The following is a 15,250-nucleotide window of genomic DNA, read 5'->3' as shown; positions in this document are numbered from 1 at the left end:
ACTTCCTGGATTGTCTGTGCACCGCTGTATTGCTCTCCCAGCAGATATCAGGGTGATTAAAGTCTCCCATGAGAACCAGGGCCTGCGATCTAGTAACTTCTGCTAGTTGCCGGAAGAAAGCCTCGTCCACCTCATCCCCCTGGTCTGGTGGTCTACAGCAGACTCCCACCACGACATCACCCTTGTTGCTCACACTTCTAAACTTAATCCAGAGACTGTCAGGTTTTTCTGCAGTTTCATACCAGAGCTTTTCCTCAAGGATCAGTCTTTGTGGGAAAGTAGGGAATTTTCTTGATGCTGTGTGCGCCTCAATTTCCCGTATGTGCTGCATGTTTAATGAGGTGGTGGGAGAGGATGTTGTTGCACAGGGCCAGGTGTGATCTTGCCTAGCAGTTGGGATCCTGGATAAGTACCTAGACAGGGTGGAAATTAGCAACCGGTGACCAGGAGGTCCACCTCATCTTGGAAACCAGTTGGTTTTGGTCAGAGAGGACAAAGGGCTGAGGAGAGAGGGCCGTGGTGATCTGGCCAGCTGGTTTCAGCAAGTGAGGGAACAAAGGACAGAATAGAGAGGGCCCAAGTGATCTGTTTGCCCAGAAAAGAAGACAAAGGATGGAGCAGGAGCTGTTGGGAAGCTGATGGGGTGGTCGGCTGGAAGAAGGTCATGGGAGGATTAGGAACAAAGAGGGCCTGGGCCTACCTGGACTGGGACAGACCCAGGTGGATGGTGCTGAGACTTTCTAGGCTTGAGGGCCCTGAGAACTGCCTGTGTTGGGTTCAACAAACCCTTTTCTTTTACGCTGACTGAGAGTCCCTGCAGTCAGAAATGGGAGCGGCATTGCTTCCTCTGGGTGCGAAGGCCCTGGGGATCCATAACAAGTGAACTGTCTGAGGGGCTCGCGGATTGAGACAGGCATGCTGGAGGCTCAGAGACGTGTGGCTCCAGGTGGCAGCAGAGCCCAGGGCTTAACCCCCAGGAGAAGTGGGACTCCTGAGGAGGGGTGTCCCCTTGAAAGGGGTTCCTCCCAAGCACCCTGTGGAGCTGAGAGCGCACGGATCCCGTGAGTCTGTGACACTGCTTATAATGAGTAAAATATGAAAGCCAAACTCCTCAGCACAGGGTTCAGCCCAGTCAGATTATCCCCGAGGGTGGTGCCCAACCATCCCAAAGCATTCTGTAAAGGTGCTCCTCCAACAGCTCTTTCCCTGAGCACCTGTGCAAGCTGAGCTAGCTCACTCCACTTTCAGTCTGGACGATGCATTGCCTGTGCCCTGGTAGAGATGCTATTTTCAGGTTTCTCAGAGACTTTGTTTTGTAACAGAACAGCAGTTTGCAAAGCTGCTATCCACACCCATTCCTCACCCCAAGGAAACCCAAGATGATGGCTCTGAAGCATGATGGCTTTGCAGAGCAATAGCCTACAGCTTCATTTTGCACCAGTCTCTCTTCAAGCCCCTATAGAGCTTGGATCACCATTGCCAGAGCCAGCTTCAGGCATTAGCAGAGGAAGCACATGCCTGGGGTGGCCCATGGTAAGGGGCAGCATTCCGGCCATTCGCGGGACAACACAGTCCAGGCGGGTTTTTTTTTTGCTTGGGGCAGCAAAAATGGTAGAGCCGGCCCTGACCATCGCTGGGCCGTGTTACACTCACGTCAGTCTGGCCCTTTCCTTTCTATTTCTGCAGGAGGAGCCTCTAGTCAGTTTTGCCTTCACACTTTGGCTATTGAAAGATAAATCCCCCAATTCATGCCACGTTCACTGTATGTGCCTACTGCCCCATAACAAGCAGGTTTTTGATTCCTTAAGGTCCATTTCTGCTCCTGTTGCTGATTCCTGATCTGATGTGTCATCTGAGCATGCAGCACACTGGTGACATTACAGCCTCCGTGGACAGCCACTGAAGCCCAGAACCAATTGACAGGAGCAGTTTATCAGGTGTAAGTGCACAGTTTGAAGAAGAGGTTGCTATATTCTGTTTTTTGAAAAGGGAAATCATCATTATAAAATATCTGTAAAACTACTCTCTCTATATGTTCACTTCACCAACTTCCTCACGTAGGTTGGTTCCATGTTCCCATTGTGGGAAACACAGTGCATGCTGGGACATCACAGAGAGGCAGGAGCTAGTGATCAGAGCAGGGCTAGACTTCAGGGAGAACAGTTTTAAATTTGTTTCCATTCTGAAAAGGGACTGTAAAAATGTCACTGTGTGGCCCCAGGCTGTCAACTCAGATGTGTCCAGATTACAAGTTAAAAAGAAAAAGTTGTGTCTTTAAATCTGCCAGTACCACTAATTCCCCTGGGGTCTGAGAGTCAGGCTAAGTTCTTTCCTTCTTGCATATCAGGATCAATAATAAAGGGTCTGCAGGGTCAAGTTATGCCTACAACGACACCTGTGATACTCCAGTCTCTTTGTTGGGTTAGCACAGATGTAGCTGATTCAAACTTAAAGGTTTCTGTTGTTACACAAGGGAGGACAGACTCCAGCTCCCCGTCCCAAAGCTGTGTTGGCTCAGCAAGGCTAACGGGAGGAAAAGCATAAAATATGCATTTTTGTCACTAAAGTCAGATGCACGCAGGGGGCAGAGCTGCTGAGTAAGGAGCAGTCAGAGTTGGAGGAGAACACCACTTTAAGGTAGTCCTGTGCTTGCCACCCACTCTTTTAGCCAGGCTTCTGGGGGCTTTCAGTTCATATGTTTGAGCTGTTGCAATTGTGTAATTTCCCTTGGCAACTTGCTTTAACAGCCAGATTTATGCTGTGTGTTTCCGGGGTATAAACCACACTTGCCAACTTTCACGTGGTAAATAAGCACCCCGACTTCCACAATAAGACAAAAATGAAGCTAATCCCATTTCAAAACAAGCCAATCCCTAAAAATCCCAACACTCTGTGTGACTAGATCCCCCTGGGACTGTGGTGGGCCAGCTGTGCACCTCGACTCTCTCCCGACCTCACCCCTGCTTGCCACTTGCCCCCCCAGCCGGGAACCGAACAAAAAAAAGCTGCAACAAGCTACAAGCCAAACAAGAAACCAGCTACAAGCCAAAAACTATGCATCCAGCAACTCACAAGCCACTTAAGCCAAAATCAAGCCCAATTTCTGCCTTTTTTTCACGAGTTTGGCATGTCTGGCATAAACCCTCAACTGGTCCCACGTCAGTGCACAGTCCATGCCCTCTGATGTGGACGAGTGATGCACCTCTTTCCAGGCATGATCCCAAGATCAATTTCCTTAACGAGGTGTGTTTCAGACTTCCTGCAATATTGGAGCAGACAGTGAGGACTGCTAAGATACATAGGCAGCACTGGAGTGGTTGCTTGTGGTGCTGAGGATTTACCAGCATGAGGATCCTGCAGAAGGAAGGGAGATTTGCTGCTGCTCCTGCTGAACGTGATTAGTGGGAGGTAGGGGAGGAGCAACTCTTACAGCTTCCCTTGCACATTTTGCCAGGACTTCAGCATCTGCCCTATCATACAATCATAGATGGGAAAGAGCTATTGGCTGCCATTCACTCCATCCCCTGCCAATGCAGGGCTGTTCCTTGCAGTACACTTGCTTGCACAATTTCAGCATCTGCCTCTCCTGCTTCCGCCCCCACCACCCCTGCTTGTGTCCCTGCTGTTAACTGCAGCACTTCCCCATGTCTCAGCTGCTGCTGACTTCTACCACTACTCACCATCATCCTCACCTGCTTCTCCCCCAGGGCTGCTAGGGCATTTACCCCCATCTTAAACAGAAACAGCAAAGGACTCTGGTGTTGATAGCGAGGAGGGTCTTCTCCCTCATCCCTTCCCTTCTCCTCTAGTTCTGTCTTCCCTTTTGTTGCTGTTTAGATTTAGCCACCCGAGTTCCCTATCACAAGAGGAGGATGCCTCTTTTATTTTTATTCCAAGGGAACAGAATCACCCAGAGTGATTTTAATCGAGGGGTTTTTGTTGTTGTTGTCCATTCCCACCTTTTCCACAATCTGCTTTCTATCGAGTGCGACGTGGTGCTGGTCTCCTAGGAAGCATATCAACCCCCCAAAACAGAACCAAGCCAACAGAATGCCTCCTTTTCCCCTTAGCTTCCCCCCCCCCCCGCCTTTCTCAGTGCTGCTGGCCTGAAGAGAAGATTACACTGAAGTGCTCAGCTGCCATAGTGATGAGCAGAATACAAAGTGAATGGCCAGAGACAGACAGATGGAGCTTCTGTGAAATAGGGCATATTCTCTGCTACATACAGTTGGCTGTCGTGTGTGTGTGTGTGTGTGTGTGTGTGTGTGTGTTGTGTTGTGTGTGTGTGTGTGTGTGTGTGTGTGTGTGTGTTGTGTGTGTGTGTGTGTGTGTGTGTGAGAGAGAGAGAGAGAGAGAGAGAGAGAGAGAGAGAGAGTATGTGAGTGAGATTTTGAGGTCAGAAACCTCTCCTAAGTTTTGTCTGCTGTCAACAAGCAGGCCAGCAACTCTGATGAAGTGCAATTGTTTACAATCACTTTAAAGTTTATTTGGATCCCTTTGTTTCTTTCTCCAGTTGCCAAGTACTCTTTACTCAGCTCCTGGCCGGCCCAGCACCAAAAACACAAGCCTGACTGCAGAAAAAGAGGTGGCTGGACAGACAGAGTGGCTGGACAGAGTAGCAGGGGAATGTATTATCCTGTCACCTCTGGGAACTGACTTTTGAATCCAGACCAGGCTGCAGGAACACATCAGGCTTAGCCACTTGTTAAATTAAAGGTCAGTGATACAAGGAGTTACAAGCTCTAATGGAACAAGAGGGTGTCGACTTATGACGCCTGCCCTGGTCTCACACTAGAGTGCTGCACTTGCAGCTTTCAGGGTGAAGAATCTGTCCCCTTCAATTAACGTTCATTGACAAGACAAAGGGACTTTGTGCCTCAGTCACTAACAGCACCGTGTGTGGCTGCCGTGCTCTTTGGGAAAACATCAGTCTTGCTCTGACCACAGTCACATTATTTCCAGGCCAACGGCTTCTCTCCAAGAAAGGCTGCTGCTTTCACTTCCTCTTCTGCAGCGGCAGCCACACACAAGCTGCGTCTCCTCCTCCCACAACCTCCACCTCCGAAATGGCTTTCCCGCTCATGCACTCATGCTGCCTCACTGCTCATCCAGTGTCATCTCCTTTCAACAATGACAAGAGACTAAAGTTGTGGTTCTGCAAAATATCCTGACTCCAAGGACACCAGTAAATTGCCAAGGGACAAACAATTCTGCAGTTAAAGCCATGTGTTCCCGGGGGGAGCAATACAGAGTGTTTGACATGCAAGGATTCTGTTCATCTCTCTCATATGAGCCAAGTGACTCAAATTCATTAGAGACCTAACAGCACAAAACCCACCCTGGAGCTCATTCTATCATAAAAGGTGATTGTGGCTTGGCTCTACAACGCTTTTCAAGTGATGATCTGCAAGATCTTTATAAACATTAATTCATTTTCACAATCCCCCTGGGAGTTAGGCAACTATTGTCCCTATTTTACAGGTGGGGAAACTGAGGCACAGAGTGGTGACATGACTTGTTCAAGGTCAATGAATCAGTTGCAGAGTCAAAAAGAGACTTTTGTTGCCCTTAGTTCTTTGCTCTTACCACTACACCCCACTACCTTCCCTTCACTTAAGAAAATGCCAGTCTCTCTGCTTAGAAGTAGAGAAAAAGGGTTGTTCTTGCTCCACAAACACTGATTCTAAGTGTGGGCCTTCAGACATCCTTGCTGACTGCCTGCAGAAGAAACTTCTTAGCTCTGGGTGCTGGCTGGTGACTTTCAGAACTGGAAAGTCCTCAGTAAAACAGTCTAGAAACCAACTTTACAACAGCTAGAGAAAATTCTGTCTCCCATTGACAGGGGCAGCTCTAGACATTTTGCCGCCCCAAGTACGGCAACATGCCGCGGGGGCACTCTGCCAGTTGCCGGTCTGCGGCTCCGGTGGACCCTCCGCAGCCCTCCCGGCGACTGGCAGAGCGCCCCCCGCAGCATGCCGCCCCAAGCAGGCACTTCGCGTGCTGGGGCCTGGAGCCACTCCTGCTCATTGATGACACGTCTTGTGGCACAACGTATGGCTCATGATTAGACCATTGTGATATAAGGTTCCCTCAGATCCTGTTCACTCTATAAACAATTTAAGAGGGGGGTGAACCTAGGCACCTGCCCAATGCACTAAAGAAATGAAGACTGGCCCAGGTCACCACTCTGGCATGGCAATGGAGGGGCAATAAGCTGCCCCACAAAGAGGGCTGCCAAGTGCCTGTTGCAGCAGCACATCACTAGAAGTTGCTGAGGGGCCTGCTCTGCCGGGAGCCCCTTCTTCTGTCTGGCACTGCTCCCTCTTCTGGATTACAGAGGGGAAGGCAGCAGCCAGTGGGTCAGGGGAGAGGCCCAGTACTGGCTGCAGGCTCCAGCACCCTCTCAGTCAGACAGCCCCAACCCCAGGCTTCTGCCCCCAGACTCCCAGCCAGATTCCCCTCAGTCCCCAGTTTAACCCCAGCCCCCAGAGAAAGCCCTAGCTCAGCCCCCTTAGCCCCCTAGAAACACCCTCAGCTCCCAGCTTACCTACCAGACAATGAGCTCCCATCCCCACAAAACTCTCAGCTTCCACGCACCTTTCCACCCACAGTCCAGTCAGCACCGACCCATTTACCTAGATGCTGTCCAGCACTCATCCCACCTCCTAGCTCGAGAGCCTAGCACTGTCCAGCACTCAGCCATCTATACCCCCAATACCCTTCACCATTCATTGTGCCATCTACCTGAGCAGCCCACACACCCGCAACCAGAGATGACAAGTTCTGTGCAGCTCCAAATGCCACCCCTCACTGCTCAGGGCAGGGTGTGTTGACCACAAATTGAGATTTATGGTCATATGGAAATAAATTAGCAAATGTACAGACTTGCTCATTCTATAACTTGCATGCAACATCGCATGTGGAGCTGCACAAACCTTGGCAGTTGTGCCGATTGCATGGCTGTGCGGGGACTGCTCACCACAGCAGTCCCTGCGAACTCTGAAGGAGGACTTGGAAAAGGAGAGGCTTGGAAGAGATTGAGCCAAGGCCCTGCCTTTGCCATCTACTCCCCAACTCCTACACCAACTCCTGCAGCAGGGGCAGTGCAGAAGGAGAAGCAATCTGTGCTGTTCTCATGGGTTGAGAAGATTGTTTTCCCTCTTGGCCTAAAAGCAGTGCCCAAGGCACAATCTCTCCAGTGCTCCGCCAGGAATGGGTGGTCTCCACACTCCCCCCCATACAGGCACATGGCTGTAAAGCTGCAATCTAGCCCTTTGTTTTCTACGGTCTATCCAGGGAAGAATGGATATGCTCTGTGTACTCCTAGTTACATCATGGCTGCCACCACTACCACAAGAACTTTGATAAATACCTCCCGGAGCTGTGAGCAAACTAAGGGGCAGGGTTTTGTATCATAAGTGAAACAGAGGAACCATCTGTGGGAAGGTCTAAGGAGCACATGTAGATAAACTTTGCAGGCTTCTGTGCAGAGGGAACCTCTCTGAGAGATGGGAGCTAAGGTCGCCTGCACCATTTCCATTTTTTATTTGAATCTTTTCAGGAATTCGTAAAAAAACTTCAGTTCCTAGAGAGATCCCATGCTGATCTCACAGTTTAAGTCTCTCAGCTGGAAGATGACATCTGACACTACAGTGGTCTTTACTCTAGCCAAGATGGGTATAACAAGATCCAATGGCTGGAAATTAAAGCTAGATTGGAGACAAAGAGGGCTGACCAGAAGCCCTGAAACTGGCCCCAGAATGGCTGCATCCTCTTGAAGGCTTCGTAGACTCCACTCTCCAGACAGTCTTTCCAAGTCATTAGAGTGGATCTGCTGTGATATTCCCCAAAACAGAGCCATCACTATGGACAGCCACCAATTCATGTAAGACAACTAGCCATCCAAATAACCTCCCAGTCTCTTACCTGGTGAGCTGCAGCTACTGATTCACTTCTTTGACGTTGCAGTAATACTCAGGCATTAATACGGTGATCTTTGAAAGGGAGCCTGCAGGGAAGAAGCAAGAGAGAAGTCAAATTGTAGCTACCCAGGTTTCCTTTGGATCAGAAAATAACACACATTAAGTGACCATCCTCTCAGACACACACACAACCAACACATCCACCCCAGGTACTTCAGTCACTCACACACCTTCCCGCTACCTTTCTTCACCCACGTGCAGCAGGCTTTTTCTTTCTCCACTCTGCTGTTTCCACACTCCCTTCTCTCACCCGGCTCCATTTTTCACCCTATTCTTGCACAGGATATGGTTCTCCCTGCCCCAGTCCCTGCACGCTCTCCACTTGGGACATGAACCTAAGAACATTCCAGTGTGAAGCTTCCAGCATGAGTACTGAATTAGACTAAACCCGTTCACCAAGCCCCCACTTTTAGTTCTCATCCTTCACGTTCTGGCATTGGGGTCACTGTTCAATCAGTGGGGTTCAGTAGCGTTTGCTCTGAAGTAATGCCCACAGAACGACAGTGTCATGTAGAGCCAGGCTTTTTATGGGGTGAGGTGTAGGCTGGATATACAGCCCTAATTGACCTGAAGCCCAGCTGGACAGGAAGAAGAGGGGTTTGTATAAAGCCAGGGAGAACAGGAAGGGGCAATAGGGGAAGAGAGTCGACAGTCACTCTTAAGGTTGAGAAAAAGGAGTAGGAAGAAGCCTAGGAGAAAACAGCAGCAGGGGTGAGACCACATGGAACTTAGCTGCTGATTGTAGCGTCTCAGAAGATGCACGCACACAGCTCCCAATGAAGCTACGCAAGCGCATCTCCTGAGCTAATCGGCGATGGGAAGCTGGAGTAAGCTGATGGCTGTAGGGAGGAGAGCCGGGACAAGGATGGGATTGGCTCCAGAGGTTCAGTTGCTGTCAGTAAGAAGGGAGGTTGTGCAAAAGTTCAGGAGCTGGGGAAGATCCAGTCTTTTCAAATGGGGCCGGAAGACCAGAGGGTTGTCTTCATTGGCTCACTGCAGTGAATTCCTCCTCGGCATTCTAAGGGGTGTTTATAACCAGGCGATTATTTAGGACAAAGCAGGCTAAATTTTACTAGACAGCGTGCACCCCGTCACCAAAATGTACCCATGAAAACAGTCTTCAAATGGCTGCTCAGATCCGTTTAATGCAGATCTAAGGAAAAGACAATATGGCTCCGGGAATAACAGCAGCAAGAGGAAGCCTCTGACAGTTGCCATTGTGCAGTGTCAATGAAAGTGCCTTCAGCCAGCCCCTGCGGAAGGGCTCTGCTGTCACTGCATACTAAACCTGCCAGGCACTGTCACATCAGCTGGCTTCGCTCTCCAGTACATGCTACTTAGAACAGCTACAGTACTGTTGCATAAATCCGAACTTCCGTCTCTTCTAACCAGTGTCCAGAATCTCCAGAAGGGGAGCTGCCCCGAGGACAGAAATGTGGGTGAAAGCATCTAGGGGGGACAGGTTGCATACAAATGAGAGAAAGAAAGAGGCACAGCGAGAATCTATGGTAGAAATTAAAGACAACCATAAGACTCTGCCCTCATACAACACCTTTTGTTTGAGGGTTTATAATCTTTTTATAAAAGTTAATTTATTCTCACAAAAGACCTGTGAGGTGGGCAAGTATCATTATCCTGGTTTTTACAAATGGGGAAACTGAGGCATAGAGTCCAAACGTCACTATGCCAGAACTTAAAATAGAACCCAGAGTTTTTGAGCGCAGGTCCTATGCTCCCTTTACTGCACTATGCTTCTTCCCAGACCTTTCTGAAAATACACACCAACATGGTCATTCTCCTTGGCCATTTAAACTCATTTTGCTTTTGTATGTGTGAAGGAAGAACGACAAAGCCAATTCTTACTACCAGGGTTTAATGAAAATAGACACCTTAAGGTTTCTTCATAATTCTTCAAGTCATTTTCTCCACTATCCATGCCACTGAAAATAAAACATGATTAAATAACTTACTGGAAACTGAAATCTGACCCCTCATTAATGTTTTTCTTTCACTGTGCACACACATACAAACACAGTACATACAATGTCACTTACAAACATACTCGTTCTGTAGGGCTGAACATAAGCATTGGGATTTTTCATACTTGTTTAAAATAAAAAACTAAAGCATTTTTTCTGAAGGAAAAAACTGCACAGAAAGAATAACATCTTATTCAGAACAAAGAAAAACCTGTTGAATGTTGAGGCTTTCAACTGTCTCTTAAGGACAAGCCTTAGTGAATTTAATGGGGATGAAACCAAGAGGGGTCTAGAAAAAAAAACTTTACTGAGTTTTATAAAAATAATTTTAACAATCCATAGGATTTACTAGAGAATGAGATCCTTTTAATAGGTTTTTTGAACCTGCCTATGGAGTTCCACAATATGGATACATTTCTCTTAAATTCTATAGCCATATCACAAACATTGGAAAAGTTACCATTTGTTATAAAATTCCATAGGACTTCATTGTCCCTTTCACTAAACTAAGTCTACTCACCTTCTTGAGAATTATTTAGTAGGCCATCAAATTTCTATAACCTGCCGACATTCCTTCCCACAATGCCTCTGCCCTTAGAGAGCTAGAAGTGTTTATAAAAGGCCAGAAAAAGCTCAATGCAAGCAAAGTGTCCCTTATAAGCAGAGAAAAGTGTATTGAATATAGTATGTGTAATCTGAAATTTACATTTCCCCTTCTAGTATAAGAACTGCAGTTTCTGGAAGGCTCAAGATCCAATTTTAATCCATTCCCAAATAAATTGTATTACCTACAATTAATGCTCCAGCCTTCTCCATGTTTTGTTTTCCCTTGGAATCTCAGGATCACACTACTTGCAAGAGAGAATTATGTGGGAAAAAAATTCTATTTTCCTAGTGATTTTAAAGATCTGTATACGTTCGGCTTACGTGGGTAAAGGTCTGTCTTTCTATCGAGGTGATTAAGACCCAACAATCACCAATGTGTGGGAGAGCCTGACAAAAATTGCTAACGCAGTGATAGGCACAGATGTCTGAGTCTGCACATGGGCTTAAGAGTTCTGCATGTGTGCAGAGTGTGTAATATCTGAAATGAGACTGCATGCTAAAACCATCCAGTGCTTCAGCAGCAAGGGGGCATGTTTTCTTATGGTGCTGTACAGTGAGAAAGTGTCTCGCAAACCAACCTTCAAATGTATTTAATATCAATTGAACTTGTACAGACATTTTTAAAGGGCTCTAAGTGAAACTGCACACTAACAACAATAGTACAGTAAATAATACTTTATGGTAATCTGGCACCTCCCATCTGATGCTCTGGAAGCAGTTTTACAAACACTAAATAATTTAGCATCACGGTGCAGCTAGGATATGGGCTTTATTAGACGGCCTGTACACAGGACTGAACTGAGACAACAGTGAACGGATAAATGATTTGCCAAAGATTATACATCAAATCAGCGGCAGAAAAGGAAGAGACCCAAGGAGTTCTGACTCCCAGTCCTTTGCTCTAACCATCGGACCCTACTGCTAACCTAAAGAAGGAACAAAATCCAAGAGTACTGGCCCCCTGTTGCCATTGCTCCTCACACAGCAGTGCCTCATATATAAAGCACTAAGAAATAAATGTTCTACCAGTCAGATACCTTGGCTCAATTCTGGACTGCACAGAGTATGCTTAGCCCAGTGACATACTCTTCATAACACTGGACTTCCATTAAGGTGTGAAAACTGCAATTTATTTCTTTTTAATTACTGCTCACAAGAGTTTATAAATATCCTCAACTGTCTTAACCCCTGTAGGATATGGGGAGGAGATGGGGGCCTCAGACATCAGGAATGCAGCCCACTGTCTGACTTACTCTGGAGATGATGCCTACTAATAACCTCCCCCAGCTCTCCATTAGTGTGTGCAAAGAAACGTGTGACCAGCCACCCATGGATACATACTAATGCTTTGCATTCTGTACCTCTCAGCTTTCCAGAAAGAAAACAACTAAAAATCTCTCTCAGCCTCTCCCTGCTACAGCTGGCATCACTGTCAGGCTTGTTCGCTAGAAACAGCCAAGCCACCACTCTACCAGGGATTGAAAATATTTAACCTGGAAACTTTTCTATCCTCCCGAAACCCCCTGTGTGTGTCTTGTCTTCTTTCATGCTTTCCCTTTTCTCTCCTCCTGGGCAGCAGTCCAGTGAAGAGGACACCAGAGTAAACGTCAGGTGACCTGGGTTATCTTCCCAGTTCTCTCTCTCTCTCATCTGTGACCTTGACTGAGGAGGGCAGGTCTTCACTACTCGCCGGATTGGCGGGCAGTGACTGATCTATCGGGGGTCAATTTAGACGTGATAAAATCGCTCCCCAGTTGCGCTCTCCGTTGACTCCGGAACTCCAGCTCGCAATACTGATAGTTGCATATCGTAGGTTGACCGCCTCACTAGTGCAGACCTAGGCTTAGTCGCTTCCCCTCTTGGTGTCGGTTTCACCATCTGTGCAATGGAGACACTGACCCTCCTTTGTAAGGCGTTTTGAGATCGATGGATGAAAATCATTATAACGAGTGCTATGTACTGTTACTCGCTTTCACTGCCCCTTCTATTTCTTGAGGCACTTCTCCCCCATTCTTTTTCGAAGACTATGAGTTTGTGTGCGGTGAGATTTTTGCACCAGTGTAGCTATCACACAGAGCACACCCTGGTTGAGCGCCCTAACCACTAGGCTACAGAGTCACCCTTTCCTATTGGAGCTTTTCCATTGTATAAATTATTAACTATTCATTGATCCGAGAGCGCGAGGCTCACTCTACAGCCCAGTGGCCAGAGCATTTAATGGGACATGGAAGACCATGCCTCAAGTCTGCCTGATTCACATCTCCCAGATCCCAGGTGAGTGCCCTAACATCTCTGAGCTATTGGTTATTCTGGGCTGGGGCTGGCTGGCTCTCTGATTTTGAGCAGAAATTCTGTCCTGGACCTAAAACAAAAACCTTTCTGACAAAAGTTTTGCCAAAACTAATACATTCCCAGAAAACACCCAACTTTTGACAAAAAAGCATTTTCCGACAAAAAAAAGTTGTGAAGAGCTTCCTGACTAGTTCTAATTGATAATAACAATAAAGAGTGGTGTGGCTAACCCTAGGCCACACAGTGAGCCAGTGGCTGAACTAAGGTTACACTCAGAAGATTCTTACCCGTCTTGTAACTGATGCATTTAATTACCTGTTTGTGTGCACACATGCAGGCTTTTGCAGCCACAGTTTAGGGAGTACATGGAAAATCTGGCTCCACAACAGTGTTGCTCTATTTTACTTTCTTTACTGCATGAAAAACATTTGGCTGTTACTGAAGAGAGCGAGGCTAGACTCATACATTACCGTGTGTTCCAGAAATAGCTCAATCTGGCTTGCACAATTTTGCAGCTAAAAAGCTTCCTTTTAGCTCAACAGCCTGTCCCTTTCCATGGAGCAGCTCTGCACAAGGCAAACCGTGGCTCTGGGTCTGTGGCTTTGGAGGAATCATTCAGGAAGATTTCATGATTTTGAATGCAGGTGAACCAAGTGCAAGTGGGTTTGATTTCCTGCTGCTAGCTGCCAAGTTTTGTGCACTTGATGTAAACTATTTAATGAGCTAATTTGTACGTTGGAAAATAAATTGCATATAGCCACTCACGTCAGCTTAAAATTAAATTATATGGATGTAATGCCATGGAAGGGGTTTGCTTCACAGCCCTGGTGAATGAAGTTTTCTGTTTAATCGACAGGACAGCCCCACAAACTCTGCCCTGACAGCATGCCACAATCCTGATCGGGGCGAGAGGCTGCCTCTAAGTGTAACAGGGGTAGTTCAGTCTCTGTGCCTTCTCTGCAGACTGTACCAAACGATCCGAAGGGTGGTGACAACTTTATACGACGTGGTAGCTAGAACTGAGAACCACTACACTCATCTCGTGTATGGCCCAAACGTCTATCAGATGGGAACAGTTTTTAACCCCTGCTGAGCTGGGCTGATTCAGATCAGTGCCCTACAGACGGAAGGCTCTGTAGCTCCTTAGCTATGTCCCAAGGCATCCAATCCACTTGAGGTAATGGCACAACTGACAGCAGAAGCAGCCAGTTATTCTCTATGTGTACCAGCCCCTTAAGAGTGACAAAGCACACACTTTGCTAGTGAGTTACACAGGTGTTTGTGAAAAAACACTGGAACACTATTAGGATTCCCAGGTCTATTCCTATCTCTGATAGCATAGGGCAGTCTCATGGTTAGACCAGTAGGTACGTACAGGAGAGCCAAGCCCACAGATTTGAAACATTCATTGTTCTGAGCGTATGACATTAGACTGTCATCACACTAGGTCCTGAGTTCTAGTCCCAGCTCTGCCTGAAGTGACCTTCTGCAATAGGGCGGCCAACTTTCTCATTGCAGAAAACTGAACACCCTTATCTCACCCCTTCTCTGAGGCCCAGCCCCCTGCTCACTGTCCCCCACCCTCACCCACTCACTCATTTTCACCAGGCTGGGGCAGGTGGTTGGTGAGCAGGAGGGGATGAGGACTCTGGCTGGGAGTGCGGGCTCTGGGATGGGGCTGGGGATGAGGGGTTTGGGATGTGGGAGGGGGCTCTGGGCTGAGAGAAGGGGTTGGGGTGTGGGAGGGGGTTCGGGCCCTGGGTGGGAGGGGGCTCAGGGCTGGGGTAGGGGGTTGGGTTGCAGGACAGGGTGCAGGCTCAGGACTGGGGCGGGGGGTTGGGGTGCAGGCTCTGGGCAATGCTCACCTCAAGTGGCTCCTGGAAGCAGCCAGCGTGTCCCTACAGTCCCTAGGCAGAGGGACCGGGGGCTCTGCAGGCTGTCTTCGCCAGCAAGCTCCGTCCCTGCAGCTCCTATTGGCCGTGGTTCCCGGCTATTGGGAGTTGCAGTGCTGGTACTCGGGACAGGAGCAGTGCATGGAGCCTCTCAAGCTGCTCCTTCGCCTAGGGACTGCAGGGACATGCTGACTGCTTCTGGGAACTGTGCTGACCTAGGGCAGGCAGGAAGCCTGCCTTAGCCCCACTAACCGGACTTTTAACAGCACTGACCAAAGCCACCACAGTCCCTTTTCGACCAGGTGCTCCAGCTGAAAACTGGACACCTGGCAACCCTATTCTTCAACCTTGCCATTACTTTATTTGTAATGAACCAGAGGGGAATGATAGATATCTGCCTGCTGGCTGGTGATGATATGTGGCCTTGGTCACTACCAAGGGTCATGAGCTGCATAGAAATATTAAGAACCCTGAGTAGAAGAGGTGTAACCAGCGCCAT

General features: G+C 48.0%; 1 protein-coding gene across 8 annotated transcripts in view; it reads right to left on the bottom strand.

Annotated features, from left to right (window-relative positions):
* Positions 1 to 15,250, bottom strand: part of HIVEP3 (HIVEP zinc finger 3) — a 443,901-nt gene that overhangs the window by 226,989 nt on the left and 201,662 nt on the right. For all 8 annotated transcript variants that reach the window (XM_032764058.2, XM_032764060.2, XM_032764061.2 and 5 more), the window contains one exon: positions 7,927 to 8,008. The gene's annotated coding sequence lies outside the window, so the exon portion shown is untranslated. The remainder of the gene's footprint in view (positions 1 to 7,926; positions 8,009 to 15,250) is intronic.

Source organism: Chelonoidis abingdonii, chromosome 25 (assembly GCF_003597395.2).
Source record: "Chelonoidis abingdonii isolate Lonesome George chromosome 25, CheloAbing_2.0, whole genome shotgun sequence".
NCBI lineage: Eukaryota > Metazoa > Chordata > Testudines > Testudinidae > Chelonoidis > Chelonoidis abingdonii.
Note: the sequence above shows the minus strand (reverse complement) of the source record. Positions and strands in the feature narration are given on the sequence as shown.